This window comes from Anomalospiza imberbis, chromosome 16 (assembly GCF_031753505.1).
Source record: "Anomalospiza imberbis isolate Cuckoo-Finch-1a 21T00152 chromosome 16, ASM3175350v1, whole genome shotgun sequence".
NCBI classification, from domain to species: domain Eukaryota; kingdom Metazoa; phylum Chordata; class Aves; order Passeriformes; family Viduidae; genus Anomalospiza; species Anomalospiza imberbis.
This window is the reverse complement of record NC_089696.1, coordinates 5,771,088-5,790,185: the sequence shown is the minus strand read 5'-3', so window position 1 is coordinate 5,790,185 and position 19,098 is coordinate 5,771,088. Positions and strand designations below refer to the sequence as shown.

Below are 19,098 nucleotides of genomic sequence, written 5' to 3'. Positions count from 1 at the left end.
TTTAAGGCAATAGCTAATTCTCCAGCTACTTTGCAGTGTAACGTTGGGATTTAGCTCTGACAGTGACCGTGGGTCTTTATTATTAGGAAGTTATTTGGACAATATGGATTATTCTTAAGCTAAATCCAAACAAGTGCCAAGAACAAATCCAATTAATTTGTAAATATAAACAAACCCATACTGCAACAGCTTCCAGGAGCTCCCAGGACAGTGTCATGCATTGCTTCCATGTCTCAGCACTGGGAAAATATTCTGTCACCTGTGACTGCAAAGATAACCTTGAAAATGCCTCATATTAGAGCAATAAGTTGGTTTAAACACAGAAAACAGCTTTTATTTCTATATTTGATTTTTTTCAATCAGTTCCATAATTCCAGTGCTTCACTTAGAACAGATCAAAGGTTTTAAAGCAAAAGTTTCTTTCCAAACAGAACAACTTAAAAAAAGCCTGGATGTGGCACTCAGTGCCAGGGTTTAGTTGATGGGGAGGTGTTAGGTCATAGGTTGGACTTGATGATCTCAAAGGTCTTTCCCAACCTAGTTCATTGTGTGATTCTGTGATTCTGTTGCAATAAGAGTTCTTGCATCACACTTGACATTTTCCATATTCCAATTCTGATAAAACCATAGCATCAATTCAGAAAAAAAATTACTGAAATACAATCAAATTTTCTTTAATTTAAAACAAAGTGGGAATTTTCCAAATCCAAAACTTCCAAAGAGTTTCCCTGTGGCACAAAGTGAGGTTTACACTTCTTAGCTCATCCCCCAGTAACACCAGCACACCAGTATCTCCCCTCCAGCCCTGCAGACCAGATCTGCAGAGTCCCCTCATGCTCACCTGCCCTTACCAGCTCCTCTGATGCTGACAGAATGGACAGCCCTGCACACCTCTGGGAAAAACAGCATCAAATTATGGGCACATGAGAAAAGCTTTGTTTTTTTACTGTTAAGACTTAACCTGTTCCTTCTTTTACATTGATTTTTCCATTCTCCCTAGGTAAAGTGATCAATCTTGGCTGTCCGACAGCATGCAGAGCAAATAAAAACCCCTTTGATCTACTCTGCTCTGGATCTGCTTGTTAGAGTACCTTTGGAGAATGTTTATTTCTCTGGAAATAGAAACATTCTTGAGAATATGTTTTTCTGCAGAACTTTCTGCTGAAAGGTCAAAATCCTTCAATTTCTTCATTTCCTGGATTCTCTATCACATACCCAAGAGTGCAGATGGCCATTGGTACTTCCTGGTGTTGGCATTCAGAGGCGTGGGATGGCTCTGAGTGGGTTTGATTGCTCTAAAACAGATTTCCCTAGCAGCTATTGAATTCAGGATTCAAATTTTTAATCCTCTCTGGGAAATTGCCTTTTTTGGGTTCTGCTTTCCTAAAGCAAAAGAGAATATTCCTAAACTGTCATTCCCTTTCCTACAGCAGGGGACTGCTCCTTTTTTGAGGAATTTGGTCTTAAGTTCAAAGGAAAATTGTCATGGGAATGGTACCTGCAGGAGCTTGCTCTGAGCTGGACCCTGCCAGCTCCAGAGATTCCCCACAGGATTTACTGAAGGATGATGAATGTCAGCTCTCTCCAGACAGGATACAGAAGTTCTGAAAGGAAACTGTGGAAATTGATTTCCCCTTTACAAAAAAGGTTAATTACAGAGCCTTGGGAACATGCTTGTTATTTACTACAAGCAGTAAAGAGACACCTTTGCCTTGGGTAGCAGCTTAGCCCAGAGATTAAGCTTCCTACTATTCCAATTTTGCAGCTGAATAAACTTAGATGTGGAGAGGGGACAGGGCCATCCCACCTGCCCCCAGTGACCTGCTTGAGGAAGGTGGTGTTCCCAACACCCATCCTGCCCACCATTCCTGATAAATGCACACAAGGGGATGCAGCCAGCCCAAGGGATGAAGCCAGCTGATGGCACAGCCCACTGTGACCTGGAAATCAGTGGCAATGAGCACAGCTTGTCCCTGGATGAGCCACTTGGGCACAAGGATCATTCCTGGGTGCCAACCCAAGGATCAGCCTTGGGTTTTGCCAGAGCTTGTAGGGCTAGCTTGGCAGCACTGCAGCATTCCCAAAGGTAGCCAGAGCCCTCTGGCATCATGCTGCAGACTTCAGGGACCAAGTTTTGGGCCAGCTGAGCAGGCTGGCAGGAGGCACTTGAACCATTCAGCCAACTGGTTTGACCAAACACCACCCTTCTCTTTCTCCCTACTTTGTGCTCACATCTCTTCTCAGCCTGGCTGAGTTTCATGGGGAGGAGATTTGATTTGTTTGGCTTTGTTTTTTCTCACAACAATCTTTAGGAGCTGTTGAATACAACACTTTCCTTTGTGGCTGTGCTGACAGCCATGGACAAGAACCTTGAGGGCAGATGGGCTGCGGAGGACCTCACAGCCTGATGCTCTGGGGAGGGAAGGGTGAGAAGCCCTGCCTCCACTCCTGCAGCTGTGGGCAGCTGATGTTTCTATCCTTGGAAAGGTCAAATGCCTCCTAACAGGAGCGTTAGGAAGTGGGCAGCACTCTGCAGAGCCCAGCCCAGCTCTGTGCCAACAAAGCCCCACTGCCCTGGGGAACCACTGCACAGCTTTGGTCCTTCCACTGCAAGGGTGAAACCCCACACCGACAAATCAATTCATTCCTTTGATCAGGGCAATAACCAGAAGAGAAAAATGGGAGAAAAACAAACCTGACCTTATGACATTTGTGACACTCTGACAAGAACACAAAATGGCAAGAGGTCCTATTTTTAAAGGCCATCCTCCTGCTGCTGTCGGACCATGGCAGAAAGCTGCCTCCACAACATGCCCTCAGAAATAAAAGCTGGGCTACCACCTAAAACTGCTGCAATGTGCCTCTGGTTTAAGGTCTCTCTCAGGGAAACTGAAGTCTGTGGGGGGAAAAAAGCCATCCAGTATTTATTTTATATCTGTGTGCTTAAATTTAGCCATGACTGATTCTGCAGAGGAGCTCTGGATTTGTCCAGAAGAGAAACAGAAGGCAGAACCAAGATGCCAATAAACAGCCAAGGTGTAAATAGGATTTACACACTCACAAAAACGTAGAAAGACTAAAAAAAAAATAGATTCATGGTCTTACTTTGCAAATGAACAGTTATAAGGAAACTAGTGGGTTTTTAGGCTCTCCAGGTTAATATATTTTTAAGCCTTCAGATTAATGAGATCTAGTGCACTCACTTAAAGCAGGAAAAATTCTTCTTTAATTACTCAAAAGAAAAACCCAATAATTAATTGCTACTAGAAATAATAAATCAGCCAGGGTAATCTCATTTTCATTACGCTTATTAGCTCAAGAGATTGGTCGAATCAAACCCAATTTCATTCATCCAGAAATAAATACACTATTATTTTTAGCTCATTTCCCAGGACTGTGCAGTCACTGTGCTTGGGCTGCCTGCCTGTTTGTCCACTCTGATAAGTTTGGAGCCTGCTGGCCAAGTTCAACTTGAATTAATGACAACATAGTAGTCTAAGAGATCTTATTGTCAGACCTGTTTTGTGACCAATCTCTGGCCAGGAAGGAATCAAACAAATGGCCCTGCTTTGGCAGGCAGAAGCAACGTGGTGTGATTGCACAGGAATGGGTGAGCAGAGGGAGAGAGAGGGAATGCAGAACCACACGTGAGGATACAGACAGGTCATACAGGCACTGTATGGAAAGCCCACACAGTCACCAAGTAGCCAGTAAATACATCTGGGATTTCAAACAGAATCACTTATTATCGTACCATATTTATTTATCCTCCAAAAAATCAGATCATTTTAATACTAAAAATATTCCATTGCCTGTATGACAAAAAATATGTTAGAAAATTTCCTGACATTGACCCAAAATTCCCACAAACTGGGGGGGATAATCCTTAGCAAGCTGATGAGCAGGTTATGCTCTATGAAGGACATTCCTAAGCTGTTGCTTACAACCTATTTCATGTTATTACTAACATATTTACTGAATGGATATGATGCAATATCTCCTTCTCTTTGCAAAATTCTCCTAAGGCCAAAAACAGGTTATGATTTAAAAATAACATGCACCACATTGGAAATCAATTACACTCTGACCAAGATCCAATAACCAAGTCATGAGCTGTCTCACTTCTATTTTTAGGAATGGATTCTGTTTTTCCCTGGGCATTGGCAATGACTGCTTTCCTTATGCATCAGTTCTGTAACGTGACCGACCATTTACTAACTGAGATGTTTGATACACAACCTTGTGACAGTGTTTATGGCAAATGCTGCAAAGTAAACAACCAGCATTACCCAGAGCTTGGGCTGCAACTCCAAGGTGTGCCTTAGGAAAACACCAAATTTCTCCCAGGTGCCTCTTCAGCTGAAGTGAAGCAGCAAAAGGGGGTGACAAAGTGGATCACAGCCACAGGAGCCAGCTGCTCCTACAGTCTCATCCACGCTCTCCCTGGTCAGAGCACTTGGGGATGAGAGTGCTGGACTTGTACCAGGAGAGAAAAGTCTTTGATCAGCAGGAAGGAATGAGCAAAACCCACAGAACATCTCAAACTCCAGCATTTAGGACAAAGACAGCACCCACCTTGAGTGTTGCATACACTCCAAAGAAACAAATGGGGAACAGGAGCAGTAGAGCAGCCCAAACCAACTCAACAGCAGAGTAGCTTGGCTCTTACCAATTAGCAGTTGAACAGAACTGGCAGTGAAAGGGTATAAAAGGCCCTAACCACCAGGAAAACTTAATCCCAGCATCAAGGAGATTCCCAGTCTGCCTGGCAGGAATGGTCAGGGGAGGGACCATGCTGGGGACAGTGGCTGGCTGGATTTCCTCTGCCTTGGCTTGCCACCAGGAATCAGAAAGCCACTGTGAAGATGGAGTAAGAAACTGCAAGAAGAAAGAAGGAAATCAGTATTTACAAACTCACTGTGAAATTTTTCATGAGGATCTGTTATATTTCTGCTCAAAGCCTGCTGCACTTTATGTTTGCTTTTTTTTTCCTTCATTAATTCTGATGTTGACCATTATCACATCCTCCTTTCTGTAGTAATTACAGCAGACAAGAGAGATGAGCCTGAAACATCAGTGGATGCAAGTAACACTTGACTTTATGGTGTTCCAAATCAATTCTCCATAGTGTGGGCTTATCTTGAGCAAAACAAAAGAAATCCGTGAGAAACTAAGTGCAGCAGAGAGGGAAACACAGGTTGGTAAGCACTGCAGATGAGGTCCCTGGTAGTCTTTTGAAGAGGATGTGACACATTAAGGTGCAGATACCTGAACTCTTGCTGAGTGCACTGCACAGTGTAAGCTCAGTGTGGTTCTCAGCCCAGACCCAGCATGAGTAATCCCACAACAGCTTAAATATATGCTAAAGGGATTACCTGGCCAATGTGACATTTCATGTGGTGCCAGCTCACCTTCAAACACGTGGCAAAATGTGGGCAATAAATTCCAGGATGCTGGCACAATATCCTGAATGTCACCAAGCACTGAGCAGCTCTAGTTCTGTCAGTGTCACATGCTGTGACAAATTCAGACTCACCTCTTTTTCCCTTAAGGAGCAGCTGACAATTTAGCAGCAACCTGCTGAGATGCTCTAAAGCATCCTAGCCAGGACTAAGATGGTGTGTGACTGGAAAGTCCCCCTCACTCCAGGTTTTGGGATTTCTCATAGACCTTTATCAGTTCTGTTATCAGAGACTTGCACACGTGTGGCAAAGCTGGGGACCAGAAGCTCAGCAGTGTGGCACTGTGCTGAGGGAAGTGTTCATGGCTCTTGGTTCTCCTCTTGAGCACCTGAATCTACAACTTGCAGTTCAAAGCTCAAATGTAATGATTTCACTAGTCACTCACCAGCAAACAAGCATTTTATACACTCTTTACTCCAGCAGGATATATACTTTTCAAAAAGTAAAAACCTGTCTTTCTTTGACACAAGGGAGTTATACAATCACTTAAAAGAAAGTAGATAAACTCTAAAATAATGCCTTTTTTGCATTTGCTGTGCTGGTTACTCTAGGCTGATGCCTTTACCAGCTGATTGCAAGTAAGATCTTGTCTAAAGGGAGAAGAAGAAGCACGAGCATTTGTCAGAAAAGATGCTTTTTGATTTACCTTAAAACTCTCATTTATCAATACTTTAGTCCATGTTTAGCCTTATTCCACATAATCTTCATTAACTTTTGCCACTAACATTTCATTAAGGTTTACTATCATTATTGCTCACCGAAGTCTAAAGCAAAAGATGAACCTAGTAATGGAAAACACTTAATTTATCCCTTATGCAGCATGCATAAAAGCAGTGTGGTTTCTGTTTCTCTGCCTCCCTGGGGGATTCACTGCTCCAAAGAACCCCACCACCTGGTGAAAACACCTTATTCCTTACCTTTCTTATTTGCCTGTAACTCTGAGAATAAAAGCAACACACTTTTGCAGGACAGCCAAACTTCAAACTGACCTGGTGAAGGGGGAAAACTCCTCTGCAGCACTTCTGCTCCCCATGGGAGAGATTTTGACTGCATCCTCACCAGCAAAACCTTGGAACGATTTCAGTGTAGCAGAGCTGTTATAAATTCATGAGAGCACAGCAGAGCTCAGCGTGGGGCCTGTCTCAAAGGGCAGTTTCACACAGTATTGCTTCCTAAGGGGCCATCTCCTGAAGTCTGTGAACAAGAGCACGCTGCCACTGCCCCCGCAGAGGCAGATGATCCCTTCTGCCTCATGCCATTCCCCAGAAATGCAGGAATTCCACGGACCAGAGACAGCAGCTCTACCTGGCAAAGGGAGAGTACAAATTAAACTCAGCAGCTCTGGGACTGCTTCAGCATCTACTTGCAGCAAGTCCTACAAGGATATTTGTAAATGGTTTGGAATTATTGTAGTAGGAATGATTTAATAGTCAAATTGGTTTTGCACAGATCATTGTTATAATGGGTAGCATGAAAAGGAGGGAGAATTATACTTCCTCCTGAGCCTCCTGTATTGAAGTTAATTTCATCAGGATAATCATTGCCTGGGAGTACCCAGCCCTGTGAAGACCTTTCTTTTCATGCATTAGTGAATTATGTTTTAATTCCTCATTATCAGTGATGGAAATACTATGCAGAAAACCCATCACACAGAGATAATTTGGGACCATGCACCCATCTTTGCCAGCTGCCTCCGAGGAAGAGCTGCTGTGCTCCACATTGTCCTCACACAACTCAGCAGCACCTCAATTAATAATTCTGTGTATCATTACCTGGACTGAAGTTATTCTTGATCTTTGACTCCTTAATATAGAAAAATGCAATGATAAAGTGCCAGCCAAAGGGCTGGCTTTCTACAGATCATTCAGAATGTTTTTCTATTCTAAATTTGAAGCCTTTAAATACACTCCTACGCCACTGCTTAGTTAGTCCTGTGGATGTTTCTTATCTCATCTGCTTCTCCTTGTCTCATTCTGTTAGAGACCCTCCCTGTTGGATAAAGTCATCAGGTTTTTGAATAAGGAGAAACAATTTCTTTCACTTGATTAACTGCATGACTTAATGCTAACAGCCCCATCAGGGGACAGGAGCATGAGACAGGCTATCAGGGAATCAAAGTCAGTCACAGCAACTCAAATCTCTGCAGCAGCAGCATGAGGCTTGAATAATCAATTGCACATTCCCAGGGAGTTTGCATCCAATAATAAAAATATTTCTTGCAGCTTTCAAAGGCATTGTGCTGCACAGGAGATTGACAGTAAAAGCAAAATTCCTACGGCATCACTTCTTAGGTTATTTGCAGAGCTTGACATGGGTAAGGGGCAAATTTGGGGCAATTCAGATATGAGAATATGACATTATGATAGAGATATTTGTAAGTAACTACACTTATTAGAACGAGATAGATTAACTTTGGCTCTATCCAGGTGCTACTGGTCAGGAGAGCAGCTATGGCAGAGTGAACTCCCAGCTGCCTGAAGGCTGAGAGAATCCTGCCCAGGTTTTCATTAACTAATACCTCAGTGCTTCTTGGTAAGTGTGGGGCCTAAGGCAGTGCTGACCTGCTCAGTGGTTGTTGAGCATTTGAGAGAGAGCTGCCCACTGCAGCAGGTGAGTGTTCTCAAACCCACAGTTCTGCCAATGGAGGCACTACAGCTCCTGTTGGACATGGCCCACAAACCCTGAGCTTTCCTGGAGCCCAAGGACAGCCAGTGCAGCCCCAGTGCAGCCCCAGTGCAGCTCCAGTGCAGCCCCAGTCCCTCCTGCCTTAGCCATGAGTTCCTGTGCCTCCAGCCCATGGACTGCAGGGCTGCAGGGAGGGTTGGAAGTTTTGCTGGAAAGGAGACAAAGTGCATCATGCTGGCCAAGTCAGATAAGGCTTTTGCTTTTAAACCAAGCAGTTTGGTTCAATTGCTGATACACACAAGCTATTTTTGTCTGATGGGATTCATCAGTCAATTCTGGTACATCAGTATCCACATCAAAACTGTCACATGTGGTAGATGTCTCAGGAAAAGGAACTAGGACTGACAAAGTCTCATAAGGCCAACCAGGACTCCAGAGAAACTCTGGAAATTTGGAGCCTAGGCCAAGAACCCAACTTGGTAAGTTCCTGTCTGAAATTAAAACCTTTGTACCACCTCAGTCCCAGAAGCTTCCCAGAATAAACATCACTACAGCTACCAAGAACATGGAGTGAACTGCAAAATAATTACACTCATCATGTGCCAAGGGAAACCTGACTGATTGCTGCAATGCTGATTAGTTGCCCCCCCTACTCTGGAGAGCATTAGCATGAGAGCAGAAGACACCTTTGCTAGGCACTGAAATATCAAGGTTATCTCTTTGGCAGTGTGGCTGAGACTATAGTCCCAGGAAAGGCTTGTTTCATCTCATTATCACAACCTCTTCCCCCCCTGCTGCCCATACCTCTGGGAGGGTGAGGCATGACCACCCCAAGCAAGAAACCAGTCCAGTCTTGGGCACCTCCAGGCAACCACGATTCTTCCTGCTGAGGACACTGCTCTCACACAGCTCGATGGTACAGTAACTTGCTCCACTCTGCAGCAGCTGCTTGCCAGAGATTAGGGCTTCCAGCACTTTTTTTTACTAAAAGAATTTATATCTTCAATTCCCAGTCAATTCTCAGCCCTGCCTGCAGTTCAGCCATCTGACAGGAGCACACCAAACCTCATGTTTGGGAAATTTGTGTGTGTGTGTATATATATATATATATATATATATATATATATATGTAGGATATTAATATATCCTACTTGGGAACTTATATATATATATATATATATATAAAAGTTCCCAAGTAGGATATATTAATTATCTGAAGCCCAGCCTCCAGGCCTTTTTCAAAGCTGCTCAGCTCCAGCCCTCACATGGTGCAGGAGGAAGCAATAGGTCTCATACCCAAGAAGATTAACTCTCCAGAGCTTTTCTAATTAGAGACACCAGCTCCTTGCCAAGGAGATGTGCTTGCTGCAGCTTATTTTAGCTCTGCAATTCTGACAAACCAGACACTTTTCTTCTTATGATCTTGTGTAATTGGAAGACAAACTTTTTCTGAATAATGAATGCTCAGAGACACCACTGTTCATGAAGCAGCATACTCTCATGAGTATGACAGATCTACAAAATGATAGTTTAACTGTAACAGAGAATTTGCCCCTGTAAATCCCAGAAGCAGTGAACAGTTGAGGTTGGCAGGAATCCCCACTCCAGCCCCTGCTCATGCTGGAGGCAGCCTCACCCTCAGCTCAGGCTGCTCTGGGCTGTGCCCAGTGAAGCTCTGAGTGTCTCCAAGCACTGAGGTCTCCCTGCCTCTCTGGGTCCCCATGGCAATGCCTGACCACACTCACAGACAGAACAATTTTCCTACCTAACAATTCCACTTGCTGCCAACAGCTCATCATTGCCCTTTGCTACACTGCTCAGAAGGGAGTCCATCTCTAGTCTCTGCAATTTCTCACGAGATTACATTATATTTATTATTTGAATTAATGCTTGGTGCTCTCCACATTCTAAGCTTTTAAAAAATGAGTGACTCCGGAGTGTGAGGTCCCTTCTGCGGGGAAACAAGGTGAACTAGGACCACAGCCCCAGCAAAAATTCCTGCTAGGCAAATGTACATTTTCCAACTTACCTTTCCTTTCTGCTATACTCTGAGGGGTGTTTGATAGAGCTCTCCAAGAGCAGAAGCACAGCTCCTGTCACCACAGAGCACCAGAAATTCAGTGTCTCATCCGGACAGAGATGAGGATTAACATGCTTTCCTAACTCCTTTTGAGCTTTTTCCTTGTACTGGGACAGAATTCACAGAAATTTCTAGTCCTTTGTTCTTCCCCATAACAAAGGGGGAGAGAAAAACCAGGTAAAAAATGTTTTTTTCTTCCTCTTCCATCAGCTGTGAGCAGCTCGAGGCTCCCTGATGTGCAGCATGAGCTAATAGCACCTTCAATGGAGGGCTGAGGAGCCAGCAGGTGGAGGTCAGGGGTGTACTGGCTTATCAAAAGAGCAGTCCAAGAGCAGGACAAAGCCAACACCTAGGTGTTGTGGAGAATCCCACCACAGAAACAAGATTTCCATTTGCCCTGATGGTTTCGCTCCATGTGTTATCTGTGTGCCTCAAACCTCTGAACTGAAATCAAGAACAGGACCTGCAGTGCCCACCCTTCCCCACAGCTGATGTGTGTCACATCACAGAAACCAGGAAAAGATGGGAGCAAACCAAAGGTCAATGCAATATAGAGGTTTTAATGGAGTTTTCTGTGCCTTTTCCCTTGGACAACACTGAGGGCTCAGCCCTTTGTCTTAACACAGCACTACAGGCTTTGCAGGTATGTAATAGAGAAAGTACCACAGGGACATTTTATTTGTTTCCTTTTCTGCTTCTCTCCTTCGCCCCATTGTCTTGGGAAAAAGTAGGTAGAGGAGTTTCAGCCATTGCCAACTGCTCTATTAAAACAACAGAATTTTGGGAAGCCCCAAAGCATTATTTGTAGCCACGAATAAGCACAGTTTATAACTAAGCCTTTCACATCAGCAGGTCACAGCAGGGCACTGAAGAAGTGACTGTGTACCTAAGCATGTTTGTATCCCCCCTAAATATCAAGCATTAATTTAAAGTGTTAAATGCCCACAGCCCACACACAGCACCCTTCAAACTGCAGAGGGAGAAACAGCTGAGGTGAGCTGAATAACCACCCAGATGTTACCTTGGTCTCTGCTTCCTGCAAAATGAGCCCACAGGGAATGCTGTCCCATCCCATGGAATAAATGTCAAACCTCAGGTGAGATGAGCCCAAATCCCCTTCCCAACAGCCACTACTGCCACCCACAGCTCCCCAAGAGTCAGACACTGAGGCTCTTCGTCATTATGCATTATTTAAAAATTCAGCTGTTGACTCTAGCAGTCTGTCACATCATGGCATATTGTTCCTCTCTCTTTAGAACAGAGAGTGTGGGGTGTGTAAAATAACAGACACCCCCTTTTCTCCTCTATTCAAGCTTTAACTCCACAGAAGAAATACTTGTTCCCCAAACCTCTGCATGCTGCTCCTACATGCAAGGTACAGGCTAACACGCTGACCCTGAACGAGCTCCTTGTAGCACAAATTCAGCAGCAGCACCAAACCACACGGCAGCTCTTGTAATTGCTTTCCACTAATTTACATTATACATTAATCTAACATTGTTCATCAATCAATAGGTGAGAAGATTTCACTGCTCAGTGGTTTTGAGAAACCGATTAAAGGTGTGATAAAGAAGATTAATTTATTACAGGATCTGCTAGGCGGCTAAATGCTTGCAGGAGGAAAGGAAATATTGACTTAGATTTTCCAGAGGAATAAGTCCCATTCATATATGTGTACATATATATATAGAATAAGATGCAGGAATATATGCACCAAACAGCTTTGGCACGTGCTGTCGAGTGGGTTTGCTGGGCACAGACTGGAGATGAAGGATGGAGAGAAGTAGCATGGAGCTTCCTTCTCTTGCAACCCTCTGCACTGCTGGAAAAGCACTGCTGTGATTCTCTGAATGCAAAGACTTAAAAGCCTTTAAGTGGTAAAAGGTGATAAAAACCCCACCAATGAGCCTCTGTGAGCTGTGTAGCCATCAATCCCACGGGCTCAGCAGGGGCATGGGAAGGGACCGGACAGAGTGGCCCTGGGTGGGTGGGTGGCAGCAGGCAGGTCAGCACAGCACCACACAGGACACAGCCCAGCCTGACCAAGCAGCAGAACCCCATCCAGCAGCTGCACAGCTGGTTTTACCACCTCCAACATCCAAGGTGGCTCTTCAGTGTGCTGGGACATAGATGTGCCCCAACAGCACCTGCATCACTTCTGCTCACAATGCCAAACCTCCAGGACGCACTTCTGCATCTACCAGGCCATGGTGGGCCTGCCCCTAATTTTATCTACCTAAAAAAAAAGACCACTTTTCCACGGGGATTTAACTGCAGCCTCACAAAACCCTGACACACATGTGGTACCAGTGCCACTCATCACTGGGAGTTTGACCACACCAGCACAAGGAGGGACACTGACCCTGTGGGTCGGGGTGGTGGTAGCAGCCCCATTTAATGGTGGCTGCAGTCCTCCTGAGTGGCAGAGAATATTCACACATAAAGGCAGTGGCTGGGGGCCCAGTGGGCAGTGACTCACCTGTGGCTGTGTGTCCCTGTGTGCCAGGCTGTGTGCCCTGTGTCCCCGTGGCTGTGTGTCCCTATGTGCCAGGCTGTGTGCCGTGTCCCTGTGTGCCTGTGGCTGTGTGCCAGGCTGTGTCCCTGTGTCCCTGTGTGCCAGGCTGTGTCCCTGTGTGCCTGTGGCTGTGTGCCAGGCTGTGTCCCTGTGTGCCAGCCTGTGTCCCTGTGTCCCTGTGTGCCAGGCTGTGTCCCTGTGTGCCTGGCTGTGCAGTGCCTGCAGATTGTGCACAGTGTTTGTGGCACAGCTGGGACAGAGCGAGAGCCGCCGAGTGTGAAAGGATTGGCATCTGCCCAGCGGGCTCTGCTTAATGGACTGCTTTAGATACACACATTTGGACAAGGAGAAATCGATACTGCACAGGACAGTGCAGCACATGCATTGTCTGCAGCCAATTATGCTGCTCTCTCTGCTGTACAATATTCATTTTAATGTTACCCTGAAGGGAGGGAGCATGGCAGGTCAGCCAGGGAAAGTGGCAGTGCTGCTGTACAACCCAGCCCTCATTTCTTTGAAAACTCATGTCAATCCAGTGCAAATCCTGTCAACCAGGCCCTTACAGAGCATGGTTCGAGGAAATCCATTTAGCCTCTACCCTGTTCACCGTCGCTGCCGTTTTGTCTTGCCAGTGCCACACGTGCCTTTTGGGCTCTGCTCCACACCCAGCCCAGCATCTCCCTTCCCACCAGCAACAGCTCCCCAGGGAAAAGCAGGACAGAGTCCCAGGGACTCAGGTCACCCTCCCTTCCTGACCAAGCACAGGTTGTTTAGAGCTACATAAATGCCCAAATTGAGCCTGTATACCTGGAGACCTTAGCCTGTGCCTTGGTATCTAACTATTGATTCACCCAGAACAGGGCAGCACCATAAGGAGAGTTGTATTATGGGATCAAGGATGCTGCTCTGAGCCAAAGAACCTATCCACAACACAGCACTGCAGTCTGTTGTGTCACAGCATCCTTCATCTCTTTGCACGTCAAGTCAAAATCAGTGAAATGCCACAACAATCCCTTTCTCCCAACCTTCATCTGAGTCTTCTTCAAGACTGAATCTCCCCTTACAGTATCTTCAGTGCTTGGAGCTGAGTCTCATACTAACTGGTTGTTGTGCTTACCACAACTGGCCTCTGTTTTAAAGCCTCAAAGTGACAAAAGAAAAAAAAGACCAACACCTGGAAAAGCAATTTTCATTATTCATTCTAGGTGCAAAAAGACTCTCAATTGTTTGAAGCCCTTGACTCAAAGGAATGGCTGTTATAGGCAGCTGACCAGCACAGCACACACTGCTGCCATGCCCTCTGCAGCACCCGGAGGTGTTTCTCTATCCCAAATTACAGGAAATTAACATTTTCAAAAGCTTTTGAGTGTTCCCAGGCAGGAAGCATTACAGGAAGCAGCAGAATCAGTATTATTTATATAGATCCCATTATTACAAACTAGAACTCCACACTGCCACTGTACTAAAGCATTACCCAGGAGGCCACTGAAAAACCAGAATAAAATCCTGTAACACAGGATGAAATAAGAACAAAAAGGAGGCAGCCTTTCAGATGTCTTGATGTTATCCCCTTAAAGAGAGCTGCCCTGACATATGCTGTGCATCACAGGGGACTGGCACGTCAGCACGAAAGCCACAGGGCTCGAAAATCCACCTTTCCCTTCCCACCTGTATTTTTGGGTTTAATTCTTCCTGTTTTGTTTTTCTACTGATGTGAATATGTCTCTTCTGTTGGGGGATTTGGCAGTAAGAAATCCCAGGGGATAGCCCTGGCAGGTACTGCCTGATTTGAAGGCAATACTGAACAATCTTCATAAATAAGATCCCTAACAGGGACAGACTGAGGCAAATTCCTCCTGAAAAAACAGGCTACTGCTCTGTAGAGCCCCAGAAGCTATGATGTGCCCTCTCTTTTCAAGCAACCAGCTACAGAAATGACAGCAGCAGCACGTGCTGCAGAAACAAAGCCAAGTATTGCCTGGCTCTGGACCCTGCCCAAAGGATGAGCAGTTCCCACCTGTGCAGCAGCCAGGGTTTGCACTGTGCCTCCAATGTACCAGTGCTGCTGACTTGGGCAAGGCTGCAGGCTTGGCTGGGGATGGGTTTACACCCATGGACCAGGTGGCTCTTTATTTTTGGGCACAGGCTTCTCAATTGTGGTGCTCCAGGAGGCAGAGACCCCCTCCCTCAGCTCCAAGTGAGCCTTGCAGCACCTCTGCAACAGGCGAGGCACACCCAAGGGACAGGGAAAGCCAATATTACTGGTGCTCTCACTGAGGGAGCTGCAGAGAGAAGCTTGTTAGTATTGATACAGAAACCCAAAACCAGGACACTCTGCCCCTCCTATTTGTGGAAGCAATAATTCTCTTGAGGTGCTTAAAGAATACAGAACAAATCACACACAAAGTAACCTCATTTCAGATCTGGATCCATTCCAGGACAGTTGTGGACAATTATCAACATCTGATGATTTGCAGCAGAACTTTCAGTCAGCATCTCCATCATGCCCATGTGAGACCCTGAGGAGCAGTGGGCTGGCACAGCGAAAGGCTGAGCTGGAACTCTGCAGCACCGACACAGCCCCAGGCCGTGACTGGCTGGGCAGTGCCAGCCCAGCCCTGAGCAGGGCAGCTGAGCGGGGTCTGCCAGCACTGCCCTCCTGCCTGTCAGACAGGCTGGGGACACAGCCAGCTGGGACAGGCACAGGCCGGCCAAGCCAGCCAAATTAAACCCAGCCAGAAGCACCCACCCAGTTGGGGCCAGCTAAAACTGCTCGTTGCCACCAACAAGGTTCCTGTATTTTAACTCTCAGTGTGTTTCACAGCACTGCTGGGACCTGCACCTCTGGCCAGAACCCCTTCTCTTATGACAAAGTCTCATTAAACAAACTCCTAAACAAGCAGATTTGTATGACTTCCCAGCATGCATGTAGAGACAAGGTGAAGGAGACCCCTGAGCATACAAAAAAATATAGCAAGATCCACCTGAGGACTGTGGATAAAGCTCAGTATAAGCCAATACCTATACATAAATGGAGTATTGGGGAAAGATCAGCTAAAGATCAGCTAATCTGCATGTCATCAACCATGGAAAATAAAATGTCAAGTAAACCAGGTGTTTGGGTTGCATCAGTACCTTGACAGACCTAAGCTTAAAGCAGACTTCCAGGTGCAGCAGCTTTTCAGTCTGAAAGTATTTATAAAAGAAAAAAAGGCACTCAAATTATTTTAAAATTAGTTAACCAATAGGTACTACATGATAAACAGACACGTAGCCAAATGGTTTGTGTCCTTGATCCAAGCCTATTCAGTCCATTACTCAATTATGTGGGGAACTCACAAAGCCATTGCTGATGCAGCGTGTGCACGGCAGTACTGGGTGCCAGGAACAGCATTAATGATGGCAACAGATCTGGAAAGCTGGGCAATATCCGTTTATTTGAGCAAAGTGCTCTCAATAGCTGCAAATGGCACAGTGCCTGTCTAAGGACTGAGTAAAGGGTCATGCTAATCATATAGATAACAGCAATTACGGGAAGGAAATGAGGAGGTTTGTACAGAACCAGCCGTACATGAGCTCCTCATGTGATGCTGTTACTGAGGGGAAAAGCAATCCAGGGCTACATAAAGTGGAGATTAACCAGCAAGCACAGGGAAAGGGTGTTATTTCAGCATCCAGTATCCAAGACACCACTGCTAAATTCTGTGAGCAGCTCTGGTGACCATATTGCAAGGATAGGCCTGGAAATATATGAAGGATTCAGACAAGATTCTGAAGTCATATTGGCTGTGGAAAAGTTGCCTCCTAGTAAGAGGCTTTTGTGGCTCAGGCTATGCAGCTTTCCCAAGAGGTGGCAGGGATAATTCAGCCTCAGTCTGTAATTACCTCTGAGAGGAAGAAAATCTGATAGCAGGTAACTCCTGGCCCAGCCAAAATGGACATACTGCAGAAGCAGTAAATGCAGCAAACATCTTAAAGCAGAACCCTGGGCTGTGATCAGCTCCACTCCACTCGGTGAGAAGCGTGAGCGACATGTGAACAAAATGCCAGGCTGAAGTCAGGAGCCCAAAGCAGAAGGTGCGGGTGGAGTTTGAATGTGCAAAGCAGCACCTCCTAGTTTGGACACACAAGTGAGAAGGGTGTGGGGGTCCCGCAGGTGACAAACCCCTCCCAGTTAATGGCCCTCCCCAGCTGCCCCATCTCTGACCCATGTGTGACACATCCCTTAACAGTATCAAATTGAGGTTAATGGCAGTGGGAAAATTAAAGATGCTCCATGGAGCATACCTGAGGAGCTCAAACTGCCTGCCAGGGCCATTTGCAGCACAGGACACTGAAATCTTTGGGGTTTATTCCTCATATTGACACATGAACAACCTGAGGATGGTTTGAGGCTGTGTTACTGTACCTTTCCACTGAGACCATTGCAGGATTCAATGAATTTTAAAAATGACAGATCATACCCAGGACAGTGCCCCCAGCTGCCTCAGCAGAGCTGCCCAGCAGCCTCACAGCCTCCCCCCAGGTCCACATAGTTTGCCCAACACCCACAAAGCCTCAGCAAAGTCACCAGGAGGCAGGAGCAGGACAATCCCCTCCCCACTGGCCACCTCACATCTGCAGAACTACAGATTCTGATGCCAGCCTGAAGACAGGAATACTCATTTCTGCTCACTGAAGAGTGCACTGGGGTCAGGTTATCGTGCACAAGAGGAGCACAGGAGGGCTCATCAAGCCTTTATGCCCAGTTATACATAAATGAAGCACCCTCTGCAGTCACACATCTACTGTGCTTACCAAACCACCACAAGCACTCCCACCCAAACCTGTGCATGGATTAGCACATTATCCAATTAAAAGGAGGGGGAAAAACATGACAAAGCTCCAGAGTGATTAGGCAACATTTCACGTGTCAGAACAGCAGATTTAATTCAAGTCTGGAATTTGTTAGAATGCTGCAACTAAAAGGAAATACAGACTGGTATTATGAAAGAATATATTGTAATGGAATCTGCAGCATCAGATCTTTTCCAGGCAAAAACTACTTGTTACAATAAATGATATAAAAAAATCAGTATTCATATAAGAATCTGTGTGCATCCACAAAACAGGAGTTGCAAATACATTAGGTTTAAAACAATCTCAAAAAAAACTCATTTTCAGTTGAGTTCCCCCATATCCTGCCCTCTCAAATGACTGCAAAGAGCATCCATACAATCTCAGAAATCCCATTATCTCCCTGTTCTCATCATAAATTCAGTAGTGTTTCTGTAGTGTTTCTTTGATGAATTACATTCCTTTCTATCATATTATTTTAGTAAAAAGTACACATCAGAGCTCTTAATTAAAGCCCACACCTGTAAATTAGATTTTTTATATATATAATTGGAATATATACAAGTGTAAAATATAAATATAGTACATGCATGTAGAGATGGGATCAGGATGTTCCATTACCAAAACAGCACTATCATTTCTACAGCTCTAAAAGAGCCTATTGTGATCTGTGATTTATGTGTTTGTGGGAGCTGTGCTTGTCACCCAGAGCTCCATGCCTCCTTTATTCCTCTGGCTAAAATAGATTAGTTTTTTTAGTTTGTCTATGTGATAAGCTATTCTGGAAGAGTTATTCTTGGGTGGATGCCCTCAGTCTGAAATGAAATACTTTATCATTTTGATTTAGCTTTATCCATATGCTCAAAATTCCCCTATTCCACACGAGGAAACCAAAGAATAAACTGAGCAGTAAGTCTACTTCCAGTCCAAATGTCCTAACATTTGTGTTGGGCTGGAAAAGCTCATCAGTAACAAAGTGCCCTCACACACTGGCTGTACCTGTGCACCCTCCCAGGGCAGGGACTGCTCCAGCCAAGAGGAGAGAGGTGCAAGGGAAGAGAGAAGTCTGCACAAACACCATCAGGGGATACAAGATACACCATCCCTGCTCTTGTGCTCATCACATCTGTGAGGTGCACTTGCACCTTTTGCAGGGCGGCAGCTGAGGCGTGTGTGGGAACACAGAGAATTCCTGTATCCAAGGGATTTGGGTGCTCTCATCACAGACTTCCATCAAAGCCCACAGTGGTTACAGTGACTTGCCCAGTGCGGGAATGGAGCCTGTGGCAGGGCAGGAAATGAACCCAAAAGTGGCCTAAGTCCAGCTTTGGAAATGGCCTTTGCAATGCTCGCACTTAACACAAAGCTGGCTTCTTTAGGAAACGTGTCCCTACAAGACTTTCAGTTTATATGACTTCATCTAAAGGTATCTTATGCCAGGCATGTAGGAAACAAGAAATTAAGGAAAAGCACAGAAAGACCAGCCATGCAGTTTAGGTTTGTTTGGCAGTAGGTGATGGGAGGGCGATCCCTGAGCCCGCAAAGCAGTGTGGCTGCAGCTCCCCCACTGAGCACACCCC

General features: G+C 45.5%; 1 long non-coding RNA gene across 1 annotated transcript in view; it reads right to left on the bottom strand.

The window, feature by feature from the left end:
- The window catches only part of LOC137483546 (uncharacterized), a 42,618-nt gene extending 33,462 nt beyond the window's left edge, over positions 1–9,156 (bottom strand). The window contains exon 1 of the long non-coding RNA XR_011004510.1: positions 8,892–9,156. This is a non-coding gene — a long non-coding RNA (uncharacterized lncRNA). The remainder of the gene's footprint in view (positions 1–8,891) is intronic.
- Positions 9,157–19,098: the final 9,942 nt, after the last annotated feature.